We start from the raw sequence: 18502 nt of genomic DNA on the forward strand, positions 1-18502 counted from the left end.
AACCCTTTGTCCATGAACATATACCCCCAGACTAGTGTGCCACAGAACACAGTCATTCTATGTAGCAATATTTTTCCAATATATCTCATATGGAAGAAAAATAAAGAAAAAAAGTAAATGAATAGGACTATATCAAACTAAAAAGCTTCTGCATGGCTAAAGAAATCATCATCAAAATGAAAAGGGAACCAACTGTTTGGGAGAACATATTTATCAATGATACATCAGACAAGGGTTTGATCTCCAAAATATATTAAAAACTCATACAACTCAACACCAGGAAGACAAGCAATCCAATTAAAAAATGGGCAAAGAATCTAAATAAGCACTTCTCCAAGGAGGACATACAGATGGCCCATCGACATGAAAAGATGCTCAATATCTGAAGCCATCAGAGAGATGCAAATTAAAACCACAATGAGATACCACCTCACACCTGTCAGGATAGCCATGATTAATAAACCAACAAACAACAAGCATCAACGAGGATGCAGAGAAAAGGGAACCTTAGTGCATTATTGAATGGAATGTAGACTGAGGAAGCCACAGTGGAAAACAGTATGAAAAAACCTCCAAAAACTAAAAATGGAACTGCTTTTTGACCTAGAGATTCTGCTGCTGGGCATGTACCCTAAGAATCCCGAATCACCAATCCAAAAGATATTATGCACTCCCATATTTATAGTGGAGGTACTATTTAAAATAGCTAGGTGCTAGAAATAGCCCAAGTGTCCCATCAATAAATGAGTGTATCAAAAAACTGTGGTACATTTACACAATGGATACTATGCAACAGAAAGAAAGAAAGGGTTCCTTCTACCTTTTGCAACAGCATGGATGGGACTCGAGAATATTGTGCTAAGTGAAATAAGCTAGTCGGTGAAAGACAAATACCATATGATGTCACCTATAAGAGGAATCTAATGAACAAAATAGAACCACAGGCGAGGAAACATGGAACAGACTGACAGTGACCAGAGGGGAGGGAGGAGGGGAGAAGAGTGGAAAGAAGGGGAAAGAACTAGACAAAAAACCTGTATGAATGACCAACAGACATGGACAACAGTGTGGGGACTGACTGTGGGAGTAGGTATTGGTGTGGGCAGAGGAAGGCATAGGGGGAAAAATTGGAACAACTGTAATGGAATAACAATAAAAATGATTTAATACAAAATGCAAAAAATGCTGGAAAATAATATGTTAAGTTACTTTGGTGCTGTCTATTAAAGGAATGAAAATCCTACATAGATGAAAAATAACAAAGTATTATTCAAATAATTTAAAATTTGTCCACTTATGTAAATATTTGATAAATTATAGTTGTATAAACTTATATACAACATTTTTGCCAGAAATTGCATATAAAATTTGTATGAAACTTTTCTTCTCTTCTTTGAAAAGGGGGAAGCAGCTATTCACATATCAATAACGATCAGCAAACAGGATCTAGCCTAACATTAGTAGTCATGTGTCTTCCATGAAAACAGACACGAATTCCATTCTTAAGCTATCGTACTTTCAAATTCATGAAAAAGCGAAAGACATACATATGCAATTGGAAGGGAATTACATACTATTATAAAATGTTATTGTAAATAGAAAAAAATTGCACATGTGTAATGGCATAGGGGTTGGACTGTTAGTTTTAAGACCCCAAAAACAGAATAATAATATAATGGAAAACTCACAGATTTTATAAAGTAGGGATCTTTGGAGAGAAACTCATCCTGACACATACTAGCTGTATGAGCCTGGAACATTAGCAAGCTTTCAGATTCTCAGCTTCTTCATCTAAAATATGTGTATAATGAATGCCTCTACATTGTAGTGTTACAGATATAAAAGACCTACATTGATTCTGATATTCATTTTAGGATGATTGCCATTATTATTTCATTACTGTTGTTATGTTGGATTCAATAGAAAGAAACATGATACAATCAGGTATTGGTTATCTATCCTTCCTTTCACCTTTCTGCAGAAGAGACTTTGCAAAGATTGTCTCCAGCAGTAACTTAATTTCATGCTAAGTCTTACCCTTAGAATGAATAAATCCCTTTTAATGAAATGTTCCCTTTGCTCACTTAGGGATTTTCTACCCCTCAATCTTACAAACATATGTAAGAGTATATTTGATCAAACTATATATTTGATCGAATTATTAGCCCCTGGCATGACTCTGCCTGACTTTCCACAGAACTCCACACTCAACCATTTCAATGCGAGTTTCTTAACTGCAGTGCACCCGGAATTCCTCTCCTTTGCTCCACTGGCTTCCTTGGCCCTACACTGCTGAAGGGAGATGCGCTGCTTTTCAGTCCTGGCTTGTTGCAGACACCCAGAGTCCACTCTGATTCCAAAGCCTGAAACCCTTTCATTTACCTGGGTTGATTTACTTCCAGCTTCCACTGCAGTTTTCTGGTCTATACGGTCTTCCTTCACATTTCAGCCGATAATCTAGATTCTGCCTTTCACTGAGAAGACTGGGGCCACCCTAAACCAATAGTGTACAAAGCACTGGCCAGAAACTCATGGAATTGTCTTGCTCTGTTTCTATTCTTCTCCTAGTAGAGTTTTAGAAGACATGTAGGATTAATCATGACAACTAATTTTTAAAGTATTACTTTACCATGTTAAATGTAATCTAATTCTAAATTTTCACTTCAGAATAAATAAGAGTTTTTCTTATAAAATACATTTAACCAAAAAAGGTTAAAGGTATAAATATATTAAATGCTTGATTAATGTCACAGACTGCTAAAGACAGTGTCTATTAGTGTATATTAAAGTAGTAATTCCAAATTAGGGAATTGTGTCAACGCATCAGGATGATTTGTTTGTCCATGTAGGATATATGTTAATGTTTCATTTAATGGCTTTCAATGTATTTTATTGATTCTAAAATTATAATTCGGTATGAAAAAACATTCTAGTGATCCTTGAATATAAAGAAAACATTACTTATCTCAATATCAAGGCATCCAGCTATGCAATTATAACATCAACAATAACAAACCATTAAACAAGACATTATTTCAAAGTCACAGCACTAAATTTAACTAACAGACCCATCATCATCCTAAGAGAAAAATTATTGATATAAATTGAGTAGACCAATATCTCCTCAAAAACCTGAAGAAGAGAAGTGGTTTATATAATCAAATAATAATAATAATAATAATTAGAGCAATAACATCTATAATATGTCAGACATCCTACTAAATATTGTATATCTCATTTAATCCTTACAATTGCACCATGGTACCCTATTAATATCATAATGTTATTGATTGGGAATTAAAGCTCTGAGATAATAAATAACTTGCTCAAGATCAGATAAATTTCAAGTGTCAGAGTTGGGATTCACTCCAGGCCTCAGTTAAAGTCGGATACTGACTTTAAACTCAGTATCACTATTAATGTGATAGTATACTTTCCACCACAATTTGCTATAGCCTGCATCTTCAAAATAAAAGGGGGTAGCTTGCTAAGATGCCTGCATTTCAATGACCTCTGCCTAGAAAAATCTATACTCATCAGCATGAAAGGAGCCAGAATGTTACTTTTTTCTCCCAAGCACTTCAGATCTATAAAAGTAAAAATTCAAAGTTTGTGATAGCATGTAAAAAAGAACCATACTTTACTTATGAAGAAAATAATTCATTTAATGAATATTTTTGTTGTTGTTCTCTTATTTTAGATTAAAGCCTCCATACCCCAAGTATTCCAAATATTATGGAATACTTGGGTACTATTACATTGCTATGTGATTTAAAAATACCTGTGACTCAATAATTTTGGTAAACTATAATAAGATACTTTTGATCTAACAATGGACAGGATGAACCAAGTACCAACTGGACCCTAACAAAAGATGGAGATATTTCCTATAGTTAAAAATACAGAAGTTGTGATTTTGGTTTTTTTTTTTTCCTTTTTTAATTGTTGTTCAAGTACACTTGTCTCCATTTTCCCCTCATCAGTCCCCTCAACCCCAGCCATCCCCACCTCCCACCCTTGATCCCACCTGTCTTTGGCTTTGTCCACATGTCCTTTATACACATTCCTTGACAATCCTTTCCCTTCCCCTTTCCCATTATCCCCTCCTACCTCCCCTCTGGTTACTGTCAGTTTGTTCTTAATTTCAATGCCTCTTTTGCTTGTTTTGCTTGTTTTGTTGATTAGGTTCCACTGATAGGAGAGATCATATGATATTTCTCTTTCACTGTCTGGCTTACTTCACTTAGCATAATGCTCTCCAGTTCCATCCATGCTGTTGCAAAGGGTAGGAGCTCCTTCTTTCTTTCGCTGCATAGTATTCCATTGTGTAAATGTACCATAGTTTTTTGATCCACTCATTATGGTTTTGATCTGAAGCACAAGTTTTGATTTTTATTCACACATTCACTAGTCAGGTATGTTTATTCAATATGTATACATCTTTGTAATTAAGATCTCAGAGAAGAAAGACAAAGATTCTGGTCTCAAATATTGCATTTTAGTAAGTCAGAGCTACATTTCCTTAAGTATGCTTATTTAGAAAGAAATTGTTGGAGTTTTTCCATACTATAACAGCACTTCTCTGAAAATAGATGACTCAATCATACAAAATGTAGAGTCTGGTGTACTGCTGGGGAGCCTCATGACAATGGTAATTTTCAATAAAATAATGGGAGTGAAAGCGATGCTGCGAGTTAGGTGTTTCTTTTAGTAGAGGAGTGAATGTGCTCTGGCTCATTAGAGGATTGTGCCAAAGAAGGTCAGGCTGAAGTTCACTTTCATTCATTTTGTGTCTTTTTTCAGGCTTCTTCCCCCAGTTATTTCCTAAGCTTTCAAGTGTTCCCTATTATTTTGACCAAATGTGCATTGTGATGAAAGGATGTGATACTTTCAGCAGAATTACTTAATTAGGTTTAAGTAAGCAGTACATGCTGGTGGGGGGGGGGCTAGGTTTGCTTTGTAACCATAAAAAGGTGCCTTATATGCATGCAGCATTCCTGAGCAACAAAGTCCAGTGATTGCTGTGATGATAAAATGATGAAGGCAAGGATAAAGCCTGAGAGATAAAAGTCTCAAAAGGAAAATAAAGTAGGGTAGTAGCTGTCTCGTTCTTACTGAAGGATGCATTTCAGGAACAGAACTGTGGGTTTCATTTCAAGCACATTTTGGGAGAGAGTTTAGTGTAGTGTGTGTTTGTGTATGTGTGCATACCTGCATGTGAGATGAAAACATGTAAGTTAAATTATTCTCATCCTATGTATGAAGAGTTTTCAAACCATCTCTAAAATAGGGAAAAAGGTGCAAATGTAGAAGTTTACTGATTATCCCTGAGAGACATTCATTTAGGCAGCATTCAGTAGAGACTGACAGAATCAATGATGGGCAGAAACTGTTCTACTATTCAGAGAGTCTACTACAAAGCATGCATTTCTACATTCATGAAACTGAATGCTCTTAGTTTATCTTTCCTTCCTGCAAATACTTTCCTTGCCTGCACCCCCACCCTCTGCCAGAATTATTTTTTAAGGTATAGATTATATTACATCACCTTCACGTTTATAACCACCATAGCTGGGCACGCAAAATGTTCCAGTTCTGCCCTCACCCATCTACTCAAACTCTTCTTGCATTCCTCCCAATACTGCTTTGTTAAGCTTTCTATTCTCTGAATGTAACTTTTATTTTTACCCCATAGTGACTTGCCCAGACTGTCCCCTAGCCCAGAATGCCTTCACACCTATTTCCCATCAATTAAAATTCTCCCCACATTTTAGCTATGTAGCTGAAAGGCCTCACGGGCCTCAAAGACTTTATTATCCTCTTCTCAGTTTTCATAGTCCTGTCTCTTGCTTCTGGAGAATTTTGCTTGGGGCATATCATGAAAACATTCAGTTCATTTTGCCTGAGGTAAGGTATTTACATGTCTGTTTTACTCTGTGAATGTGAACTACTCGAGGGCAGGGCAGGGCAGGGCAGGGCAGGAGGGGTTGCTGATTTGTTTCTTGCTGCATGCTTGCCTTACATGTGGTTGACAAGAAAAAAAAAGTCTGGAGAGCAAACAAATTTGTAGCCAAAAAAGTACTTAAGATTCACATGAGACTTTTCATTACGGAATCAGCTGCCTCTCCAGGTTCTCCAGGTTTTATTTTCAGAAGACCTCAGAATAAGGATAGTTGCACAAGTGAGAATGTTCACCGCGTTTTGTGGAGAGTAAGGGGCACACAATTGCTATGTAAATACTTTTCATGGAACACTCTGGGAACATCATATCCCATTACATGTAGCATGCTACTATCAGAAGTGCTTTGAAAAATCTCACCTTTTATACCTGTCTTTATAGCTTAATATTTCTTTTATGTACAAGCATATGGTAATGTCATCCTAAGGTAGGCAAAACTTCATTTTAAAAATGCTTTAAGAAAGAAAAATTGCTTTTAAGCTAAGGAACAGTGCACATTTTTATATGGCTTTGTTATAAACTTCTGAGAAATAGAATTAGGAAATCCTGACGTTCTTTTTACTTTATGGAAAATCTAACATGCATCACCATAAAAAATATACCTGCGATTTTTACAAAAAAGAACAAAACTAAATTTCAACTAATGTAAACTATAAAACTATACTATATACTTTTTCTATTCATTTTAAAAGTTATCCTTTAAGTATTAAAATATGCGAATACACTTTAATGTCTTTTATGTGTGGAGGTCCCTTTGAATGTATAAAAATCATATGTTGTTATACAGAACAGAGGAATTTACTATCTCTGTGCTCCTAATCATCAGGATTCACTTCAAAAGACTGTAGGACAAAAAGAGAAGTTATATTTCTTAATACTTGGGTCAAAAGATTTGTACCTTATTTTCTATATTGATACTGATACAGGGTGCAGACAGGGGGGCCCCCAAAAAAGATTTGGAAAGGTGTCCAGAATTCAAAGTGTATAGAAATATTGGAGAGACATATAAGATGTCCTCACCGCCCCCCCAGGGGGAAGAGATGAATGGAGCCAGGCCATTGAGAGCTATTTTGCATAGCAACAGTTTTGGAGCTAACCTCTGGAGAAATGGTTATTTAACATATCTATAACCTTTAACTGGTTTCATAGATATGTTAAATAGCAGTGGCCAAGTTTGGAGCCAGAGAGAAGGAACTAGCAGAGACTCAGAATGTAACTAAGAGCTGCTCTCCTGAGTGAGTGGACTGGGACTCAGGAGAATGTAACTAGGGTCGGCGCTCCTGAGAAGGGAGAAGGTGGTGGCAGGGACTCAAGATGGGAACTAGGGTCTGCGCTCCGGAGTGAGAAGGCCTGTGTGGGAGCTTGGAAAAGACTGGCTCCGAGACATGAAGGGCCCCCGCTTGGCCAGATGAAGGGAGAGCCACGCGGTTTCAGCAGAGTGAGGACCCCCTCTTGGTGAGGTGAAAGAGGGAGCCACGTGGTTTTGGCAGGGTGCGGACCCCCTCTTTCCCAGGTGAAAGGGAAAAACCACGCAGCTTTGCCAGAATGGAGATCCCTGCAGCCAGGTGAAGAAGAAAGCCACATGCTTTTGGTGGAGTGCGGACTCCTGCAGCTTTGGTAGAAGAGGTGGCTTTGGGGTGCCCCCTTTGGCCGCGGGGCCTGAAAAGCAACAGAGACTTTGACTGGAACTGGGTACAAAGGACTCTTGCCAGTGGACCATGAGAGGGTACCGCAGTACTTTGGATTAACTCGAGATCCTGCCTGCATGGTGACACAGCTGATGGTGCCAGCGGCCTGCAACACAGACGTGCTCTTTTCCTGATTTACGGTACCCAGAGTTGGGACAGTGGGAGAAGGGAGCGCTGTGTGGGTGTAGGTGTATACATAAAGGACTTTGATATTTTAGTGGTGGCATTAGGCCTGAATAACATTAAACAAACATTTTGTTTCCTTTTCACAAATCTCTGGCATTGAGAGATGTCTTTCCAATTGGTGGTGGACAGAAGGGCCCAGTAGATTTTTAGTATTTTGGTTTTGGGAGGGGCCCCTGTTGTATAGCAGTTTTGGGCATCCCTAGGTGGGCCAAATATTGTATTGCCCCTCCCTCGGACCTCTTGTTGTTCGGTAACAATACCTTACACAGATAATAAAGATAAATTATTCTAAAGAATAAAAATACATATTTGGCCCTGGCTGGTGTAGCTCAGTGGATTGAGCGTGGGCCTGGGAACCAAGCAACCACGGTTCGATTCCCAGTCAGGGCACATGCCTGGGTTGCAGGCCAGTTCCCATCAGGGGACTCACAAGGGGCAAGCATGCATTGATGTTTCTCTCCCTCTCTCCTTCCCTTCCTCTCTAAAGATAAATAAATAAAATCTTTAAAAAAATACATATTTGACAAATGGAGGAGAACATTTTGTGATGACATCAATAAATGCAAATAATTGCATTATCACATGATTATTTACCTCCAAAATAGATTAAATTTTCTCCCTCTCCCACCTTTTTCTTTTTCTTTCTAAGTATGTTGTTTTAACATGGAACCCAATTTTGTTCAAAATATTTAAATAAACATCATCAGGATGAAATTATTTTTGTCCTGTAAATAAGACTTAAAAGCTTAGGCCCTGGCTAGTGTGGCTCAGTAGTTGAGTGCTGGACTGTGAAGCAAAGGGTCACCAGTTCCATTCCCAGTCAGGGCACATGCCTGGGTTGCAGGCCTGGTCCCCAATACGGGGCACACAAGGGGCAACTATGCATTCATGCTTCCCTCTCTTTCACTCTATCTAAAATAAATAAATATATTAATTTAAAAACTTAAAAGCTTAGGAATAGAGAAGTATATCATGAAGCAGTCTTGCTATAGTTATTTGCTAGATACTAATGCTATGAACCATGGATTTAGGTTAAGCGTAATCCCACAAATGCACCCCACATATTGATTTCCCTTTTATTTGTAGACTGTCAGAATTCTTCTAAATGTGGGTAACACACCTTACCACTTAACAGGACAAACAATTATCTACTAACTCAGTTCATCAAATAAAGATTTCTGCCATGAGTTTGGTGATCTATACTATTTCCAAAACATTTAAATATTATGACTATTTGAATTTAGTACTCTCATGAGAAGTAATCTTATAGACAAGTAAATCCTTAGGGAGTTGGAAAGTGATATTTATTGAACTCTTGAGAATTATTTTCAAGCAGTTTAGATTTTCTCATTTGTATCCAAATAATTATTTTAAGCTATAATTTATTGACTGAGTTCCATTTAGTTCATTTTCAGAAAGTAAGAAATCTATAGTTATAAAGAATCAAAAAAATTCCAGTGACCTAAAATAATCTTTCTTTATTGTTTTCCAAAGTAATAATTTTTACTTTGATTTTTGTTTCTATAATTGATATGAAAATAAAATCTTTCTTTGGAATGCATAAAATTCAAAACAGCTGTGAAGTTTTAATGGTCTTAAAGTCATAGGACAAGAATAACTTGTGGTTTCCTCAGGTAACTATTGATAACACATTTACATTACAGAGAAGGAAGAGGGTTAAGTAGAAAGATAAGAAGATCTGATCGAACTATGGCTAATAATTGAGAATCATTGCCACAATACAGTAGGCAAAGTGGATAAAAAGAAGACCTGGATAAGAGTACACTATTTTAAATTCCAGAAGCCACAATAACCATGGAGTATGTCACTGTATCACCATTTTAAATAATGCTTATATAAAGAATTTTGAATGATACATATTTTGAAATAAATAAAAGGCAGAATAATTATATGTTCTTCTAAGTTGGAGTAAACTTGGAGCATATTTGTAAGATCATATGCTATGAATTGATACCTTTCCATAATATAAATACCTAATGGCAACACATTCTCTACCTTCAAAAGTACAACTTTTTAATTTTATCGTGGTTCAGAGTAGTAATGTAAAGAGAAAGTCTCTATAGTTTGCAATTTTGGATATTGCATTACACTAGCATCCATAGCATTCTTGTCTGCTTTATATGAATCTTAAAATAACTGCTCTTTCCTGTTTAGAAAAAATAGACTCAATTATTACTATGTATATTCTACTGAAACCAAGAAATGATCATTCTTTAACAACCCATTCAGTGGACTTAAAAAACAAATGGCAAGGTTATATGTTATCCAATACATCTTGGCAGCATACTAAAGCCATAAAACAAATGATAAATGATCAGATGTCTTTCTCAAATCTTACCTGGTTTACTCTTTTTAAAAATCCAATTCTTGCTGTCTACCATGCAAATCTCTTGGTCACTGGGTGAAATCCAAACTGGATAGTTGATCATGATAATCCCAACATGTCATGGACAGCAGCATCTCTTAGATTCCCACAAGCCAACTGCTTGGAATGAACCTGCAACAAACAAGGTATTTCCTCATTTTAATGAAAAGATAGTGATCCAAGTCATAGGTCCAGAAGACATCACTACTTAATCAGTAAAGAAATAATAGAGGAGTGTATGAGTGGCTATAAATCTCTCAAGATGCTGATAAACAAAGTCAGAAGACAGACATTTAGAAGGTTCTATAGAAGGTGTTTTTTGTAGGGTGCATCCTACCTATTCTTTGTGAAATTATATATCTATAAGCCATCAGTATAAACAAACACTATTGGCCCTGGCTGGTATGGTTCAGTGGATTGAGCACTGGCCTGTGAACCAAAGTGTCACTAGTTTGATTCCCAGTAAGGGCACATGCCTGGGTTGCAAGCCAGGTCCCACATAAGGGGTGTGTGAGAAGCAACCACACATTGTTCCTTGTCTCCCTGTCTCCCCCTTCCCCTTTCTAAAAATAAATAAATAAAATCTTAAAAAATAAACACTATTGATATTAAGATTTGTATATTTTATAGTGTGCAACCCCTTCTTTTTCATCTGGGTGGCCACTTGGAATATTCAGAGCATTTTTTTACTTTATTCATAATAATCAGAGTAACTTGGCAATGAAGTTCAACAGGGCGAAACCTAGAGGAAAATTAGCATCTAGAAGAAAATTCACATGAAGATCAAAGAGAGTTTCCTTCGTGAGGTCTGGCACTGCAGTCCATATCAACATTCCTAATATGGCAATTGCATCATCTCTATAGGACAGTAAATGAGCAACTCTTTTGAGGGGCATAGGTGAGGTGCTGCAAATTCATCAGTCACCATTAACTATATTGAGATAGAGACTATAAGACAGTCACCTAAATGAACATATTGTAGCCACGGTTTGGACACAAATGCCCAGGAAAGTAATTAGATAACTAATTTTAGTGCGATCTGACACATATTTAATGGTTCAACTATTTGTATGAATATGAGCAAATATGCTGTTCAAACTACTTAAGCATGTTTAACTTTCATTCAAGAAGAAAAAGCCATCCACAACCAACTCTTATTGCATTGACACCTCCCACACAAGTAATTGTGTTCAAGAGAAATTTAGAAAGATATTAATGAAAAGATTTGCTTCTTGGTCTTTTCAAAATAACCTTTAATAACTTAAAAATTTAGCTACAACAACCATATTTAGTTATGCAGATATAAAAACAAACATATTATTATTATTTCCTAAGTATTACAAGATAAATGGCTAAGGATTTATGATAAGTCTGTAAGAGGCCTCCTGTGAGTGGTTTTATGTGCTGCAGATTCACGGGCACAGGTGCAAAAACCAATATTAACAAGCCACAAACTGATATATCCTCATGCACCAGTGATTAGAGATTCAAGTATTCCCAGAAGTCAATGTGGAGACTTTGTTAAACAAAGACACAGTAGTAGATATCCAATTGTGCTGTTACAGCAAGAATAGTAAGGGCTGAAGTCAAGCACATACCTCAGACTAAAATGTGTCACCAGAAAATAAGTCCTCAAAAAATACATGTGTACCTGGACACAAAATGACCATTTGCAATTAAAAACAGGAGTGTTATTTTGGCATTATTACCGATATACATGAATACACAAACAAATGGCTAAAATTTTCTAATCTATTGATCTAAGCTCTGATATTTTGTTCAACTAAACTTTAGTAAGCTTCTGAAACAAAACATTTTTGTTCATGCCAAAAATTACTTCTTTTTTTTTTTTGAGGATACTCTGAAAATTACCAAGTCAATTCCCTTGGTAATAAATCAGACATGTTTTCATGAATGGTAATTATTTTTGTTCTCTTGGCTGCCATGCAGGATATTTAAAGAAATTATACATTGGTCAACCACATGGCAGAGAGGTGTTTATAAACATAACCTCTAAGATCCAAAACTTACTATAAAGTAAGGAATTTTTGAAAGCTCCTTGATTTCAAAGCACCCATCTATGCTCTAGTGTGATGTAGTTTAATTCTGCCACTTAAAGGAGTAAAAATAAGTAAATCAGAATAACTACTTGCTTTCTAAAATGGTCATATTTTATTATACAGAGAAGATGTTATTGATCCCTCCTTTGATGATGTAGGTTTCCAGTAGTGATGATTTTTCACTGACCATTTGTCACTGATTTATTCCTTCAGACAATTATTCATTCCAGAAATTTTTATTAATTCAGTTGTGCCACGTATGGGATTAGGGGCTCAGATACAAAATGAAAAGACACATACTCCTCCCTTATAAAGATTAACATCTATTCTACACTGACTTCTTGACATATATTTATATCTGAGAAAGGTATCAAAATAATTTGCCTTATGTTATATGCCAACCACTATGTGACTGGACTATGGGAATTTATGAAGTTTTTCAGTGAGTAAAAAAAGCACTATAGGTTAAGAGTGAAGCTAAAAAATAAAATGACCAATTTACACAGGGGACTCATGTAAAGTTCTTAGTGTGTGGAATGGTTTTGTGTCTCCCTGAAGTCTTTCCCCATGAGCCTGCCTCGCCAGCATGGATATTAGGCATTGCAATACGGTCCTGTGTGATCTACAACACATGTCAACATAGTTTGGGGAGCAGAAGTTGATTGTTTCATACAAGTTGATTCACAGATATTTGTATTGTCATTCTTTCTCAAAATATTGCCATATTTTTCTCAAAAGAGGATATATGAAATTAGTATGTATTCTCCTCAAAACAGTCCAACAGGTGTTCATAACAAGTACTACTTCTATGACATTGGTTGGAACTTCACTCTAAGAAGAATGATCAGAATAAAAAAAATCTTAAAATAATTTTTCAGTTATTTCTCCTCAAACATGCCAGCTATAAAATAGAAACATGAAAACATAACACACACTAAATGCTTTTTAAAACACTACTAGCAGTTAAATGATTTTCACTAGAATCAATATGGTTTTGAAATTGCTTGATTTTCTTCTATTTTCCAATCATCTATTTTCTGAATCTCTGCTTATTACTGGAATGACTAGCCTAAAATCATGCCTTAAAAATAAATGTTGCTCTTATTTCTGGAAACTTGTATTCTACTAAAATAAATATTCAATAAATGTATTTTATTGTATGCACACTATACCTCAACAATGTTAATTTAACTCTGCCCATAGCTTTCCTGCAGTGTGATCTAGCTTACTTTTCTAGCACTTTGCCTGCCAGGCTTCCTTGCTATCTATATGCCTATTTTTTGAGGACTGCATCTCCTCAGCTAAATTATTTTTCTGTTTAAGAAACCCAGAATCATTTTCTAGTAGTTGTAACTAAGAATCATGACACACAAATTTACTCTTTAAAAATGATAGAAAATCTACTAGGACCCAGCGAGGAGACTAACCCAAAGTAACATGAAGTATACCTAAAACAACAACAAAAAAGTAAAAGCAGAAAAAACAAAATTTGTGGCTGAAGTCACAATGCATCTAGTAAAATTACCAACAAAATCGAAAATCTTTACCTGGTTTCAAATCAGATATTTTAGCAAATGCCTTAATTATGTAGTTTATCAATTTTTAAAAAGAGAGCATTGAGAATGACTTCTAGATATGATGGGATAGTTAGACCAATCTTACAATAAAGCTACATTAAATCAGAAGTGACTTGATTCACCAACAAACACACTTGTAAATCCTTTAAATTAGGAGCACCCTATTACATAAGTGTTCAGTTGAAAACCATAGAAAATCTAGAAATGGATGCATGCTCATACCATTGATAATTTCAACAAAGCATATAGAGTAAAAAATAAAAATGTAGACAAGAGAAATATACAATAAACTCAGGTCACTGGTTACACCAGGAGCAGGAGGCAAAAAGGACTGCAAAGGGGGAGTCAGTGGTATCTACAAAGGTTTATTTCTTACACAACAAAAATGAAAACCAAAGATGTAAACCAAGTATGACAACATGCCAAAAGTTGCTCAACTGAATAGTGGTGAGTACATGGGATATATTTCACCATTCACTAGATTTTTTATGTTTGTTTAAAATATTTCCTTCAAAGTATAATCTCCCTTTATGACAAGCCACTTTCACATTTTGAGTGCACACAAATGACCTAAATTATGACTTTTAAAATAATTTTTTGTATTTTTCTATTTGATATTGATTCCTATATAAAAGGAGACATGTGATTTCTATGTAACTGATCATCAGAATGAAGTATCTTCTCTGTGCCGTTCTGAGTTTTACCTGCATTGTCATTCTGCCTGTAAGGTCTGTGTCCACAGTACAGTAGACGATGCCTGCTGCACCTGAACACTGTTTAAGGCTCAGCTCATTGGGGGAGAGCACTCACCACGGTTCTGACGTCATACCAACAGACACAGCGCTTCTTTGCTCCAGGTATGAACTTCAGCTGGATGGACATTCAGATCTCCAGAGCTGTGTGAAGCAGGTCATTTTATGGTTGGATTTGGTGCACTTAAGGCTCCTCAAACTTAGATATGACAACTGTGACTGCAAATCTGTAACTCCCGACTGCCCAAGTCCCTCAGGGCTTCAGACCTTTTCTTCCAAATACCTATCCCATGTTTCCTGGGTACCAGTCTGGCACCTCAACTGCAGGTGATTCACAATTTAAATAACTCCCTTCAGGACACCTCTCTTAGTTTTTACCTTTTCTAGGTCAGAGAATGGTTCCATTATACGTGAAGACCCAGAAACCAACAAAACATAAAAATAAAAACGAAAATAATTATGTGACCTAAAGGAAGTGTTAGCTAATGCTACAATAATAGTCACTTTGTAAATGTATCAAAACAACATTGTATACCGTAAGCTTACACAATGTTTTAAGTCCATTATTATAAAATGAACCTGGAAAAATCGGTTTAACATTTGGAATGTCATCAGTAATTGTACCAACAAAAGTAGACACAGAAAAAGCATTTGATCAAAGCCAGTACCTTTTCCTGATACAAAAAAAAAAATTACCTTTGAGCACACTGTTAATAGTTTGCTATTAAATAAATACTTTGCTATTAAATAAATGTAGTTTCACCAATTGTTACAGGGCATTACAGAAACCTATAGATAACACTATACCTAATGTTGACAGATTGTATTCCCCCTAAAATCAGGGAAAAAACTACAAGGATATTAGTCCCCACCATTTCTATTCACTATTGTAGTGTAAGTTCTAGCTAGTCCAATGAAGAAAGAAATAAAAAGGCATCCTCACTGCAAAAAATGCAGTAAACTGTCTTTATGTTCAGATGACATAAAAAAGTACTAGAACTGACTAATGTGTGAGATGGACAAAGTTGTTACATGTAAGAACTACATGCACATGTTAATTATAATTCTATGTTCTAGCAACAAAACATTAGTTATCAAAGGTTACAAACAAAAAAAGCTTCAATACCATTTACAAGAGTATAAAATTACATAAAATATATGGGAATAAATTTTACACAAAAGATATGCAATACCTAGGCATGGAAAACTATACAACTTGATGAAAAAATTGAAAGTAGCCTAAATAAATGTAGACATATACAGTGCTCATGAGTTAGAAAACTTATTATTAAGATATGAATTTCCCCCAAACTTATCCATGTATTTAATCCAATCATAACTTCAGCAGCATTTATTATAGAAATTACAAGTTAATTCTAAAATTCTTATGAAAGTGCAAAGAACCTAGACTAACCCCCTAAAAAACACTGAAAATTAAGAACCAAACTGAAGATTTAATGATACCTTATTTCAAGACTTGCAATTCTTATTTCAAGAATTAAGAGGCTACATTTATCAAGTTATGAAGTATGGTCTGGCGTCTGGACTGACAGGTAGATTCAATAAGATAAAACAAAGTCTAAAATAGACCCAGATGCAGACAGATCATTGATTTTCAACAAAAGTACAAAGACAATTCAGTGAATAAAGGCTAGTCCTTTCAAAAATTGCTTCTGGAACAAGTGGACGCTTGTATAAAAAACATTTTTATTTAAAATATTTTATATATTTATTTTTAGAGAGGGGAAAGGAGGGAAAAAGAGAGAGAAACATCAATGTGTGGTTGCCTCTTGGGTGCCCCCTACTGGGGACCTGGCCCATAACCCATGCATGTGCCCTGGCTGGGAATTGAACCAGCAACCTTTTCATTGGCAGGCTGGCACTCAATCCACTGAGCCACTCCAGCCAGGACCAAAAACATTTTAAAAAGAAAATAATTTTAATCTTTATCTCAAACTGTACAATATAGAAAATTCAGTCAAGGATCATAGAACTAAAGCTGGAAACCTTCTTAAGGAAAACAGTAGAAAATAGGTCTTTGGATTAGGTGAAGTTTTCTTGGATACCTTAGCAAAAATGTGATTCGTTAAAAATTTTTGTAAATTAGAATTCATCAACGTTTAACCTCTTTCTATTTTCCTCAATCTCCAGCTCTTGGCAACCAGTGGAAAACAGTTTGAAGTTTCTTAAATATTACTGTATAGTCATTCAACTTCTACATATTTATTTCCAAGAAATGAATCCTATGTCCTTGCAAAAACTCATACACAGCTGTTCAGGGCAGGGTTTTTTGTTTATTTGTTTGTTTGGTATTAGCCAGCAGCTGGAAGCTACTTAAATGTCCATCAATAAGCAAATAGTGTGATGTTCATAGAATTAAATTCCTCTATGCCATAAAAAGAAATAAACTATTGTAAATACAACACATTGTGAATGACAAAATAATTATGTTGAATGAAAGAAGTCAGATTCCCTTACCCTAAAATATGTATGATTCTTTTGAACCCATTTATATAAAATTCTGGGGGAAAATCCAAATTAATTATATTACAGAAATCAGTTCCTCTGTTTGCCTCATGATAAGGAGAGCAAGAAGGAGAAATTAAAAATACATAGAAGAAAATGTCTGAGGGTGATGTATATGTTCATTATCTTAACTGTGGTAATAGTTTCATAAAAATTTTATGTAATCAAAATTAGATGTTGATCCATCAAAAAACAAATGAGATCTAAGTATAAAATTTCATCTGACAAGCTCTTAGAAAATAAATTTCTTCTATTTCTAGTAATTAGTAATGAAAAATTGTCCCAATATGGTCAGCAATAAAACTTTCTAGGAAGAAATGTACAATCCTGATAAAATACTCATTCAATTTCTAATAAACTTGAAAATAGTAAGGTCTCTTCTGAAATTAAGTAACCCCCCTAGGCTATTAGTCAGGTGTGTAATGTTCTTTAGCTCATTATTCTTTTATCCTGTATCCAGATAGCAATGATTATCTAATCAGTCCTTTTGCTTTGAAAGTATTTTAACTGAGAAAGAATATTTTAATTGGCTAGCTTATCCTCTCCACTTGCAGATTTTGAAATAAAACTGTTGACATAGGCTTTTAACAGATTTGTCTATTCTTTTAAATTTAAAAGTGAAAAGAAGGGGAGCAGATAAGGGGAGGAAGGGAATGGGTCAATAATATGTGGATATTGAAATTTTGAAAAACAAACAAAAAATAACAGGAAAACTTAAAGTGGATGATTATGAACTCAATTTTTTAAGTTCATAGTAACTTGGTGAGTAACTGAATAAGAGGATTAAAAGAATAGACTTATTAACATGCACAGAGCACTGTGTAGTATTAAAGTGTTTCATTTTGATTAGAGGACTTTGTAGTATTTACAAAATTATTAGGTTGGGTGTAAATAAGTTCATCTTCCCCCCACTAAAAATGTGTTTCTGTTGTTACACAAGACAGAGTACAACTGCCAAAGTTCTGAGAAAACTTTAACAGTTTTATTAGGATGTGCTAATGTGAAATAGACTCACAAGTGGCTTATTACAGTTGTTTCCATTTCAAAGAGTCACTTACATCACTCTCTTTCCATAGGAGATTTCACAGTGGAAGAAATCACCTTGTGCCATTATACTTACTCAGAGCTCTGCTGTGTCAGGAAAGACAAATGAAAATAAAACACAACACAACCAAACAAAAAAGGCCTGACCTTCCTACTTTTAATGATCCAAAGGGAGTTATCTATTATATTAAATGCCATGACAACTCACAAAATAAGAATTTAAGCCAGAAAGAGTATATCATCCCAGCTTTTCATACAAACTGATTAATACTCTAGGAACCAACAAAATACCAACAGAGAATAAATCTGACACCTATTCCAGGG

At 35.4% G+C, this 18502-nt stretch overlaps 1 protein-coding gene across 1 annotated transcript in view; it reads right to left on the minus strand.

Annotated features, from left to right (window-relative positions):
- LINGO2 (leucine rich repeat and Ig domain containing 2) overlaps positions 1-18502 on the minus strand; it is a 532972-nt gene that overhangs the window by 318740 nt on the left and 195730 nt on the right. The window contains exon 4 of the mRNA XM_037133994.2: positions 10193-10351. The gene's annotated coding sequence lies outside the window, so the exon portion shown is untranslated. The remainder of the gene's footprint in view (positions 1-10192; positions 10352-18502) is intronic.

The sequence above is a fragment of the Artibeus jamaicensis genome, unplaced genomic scaffold, assembly GCF_021234435.1.
Source record: "Artibeus jamaicensis isolate MK-2021 breed Jamaican fruit bat unplaced genomic scaffold, CSHL_Jam_final scaffold_1964, whole genome shotgun sequence".
Taxonomy (NCBI): Eukaryota; Metazoa; Chordata; class Mammalia; order Chiroptera; family Phyllostomidae; genus Artibeus; species Artibeus jamaicensis.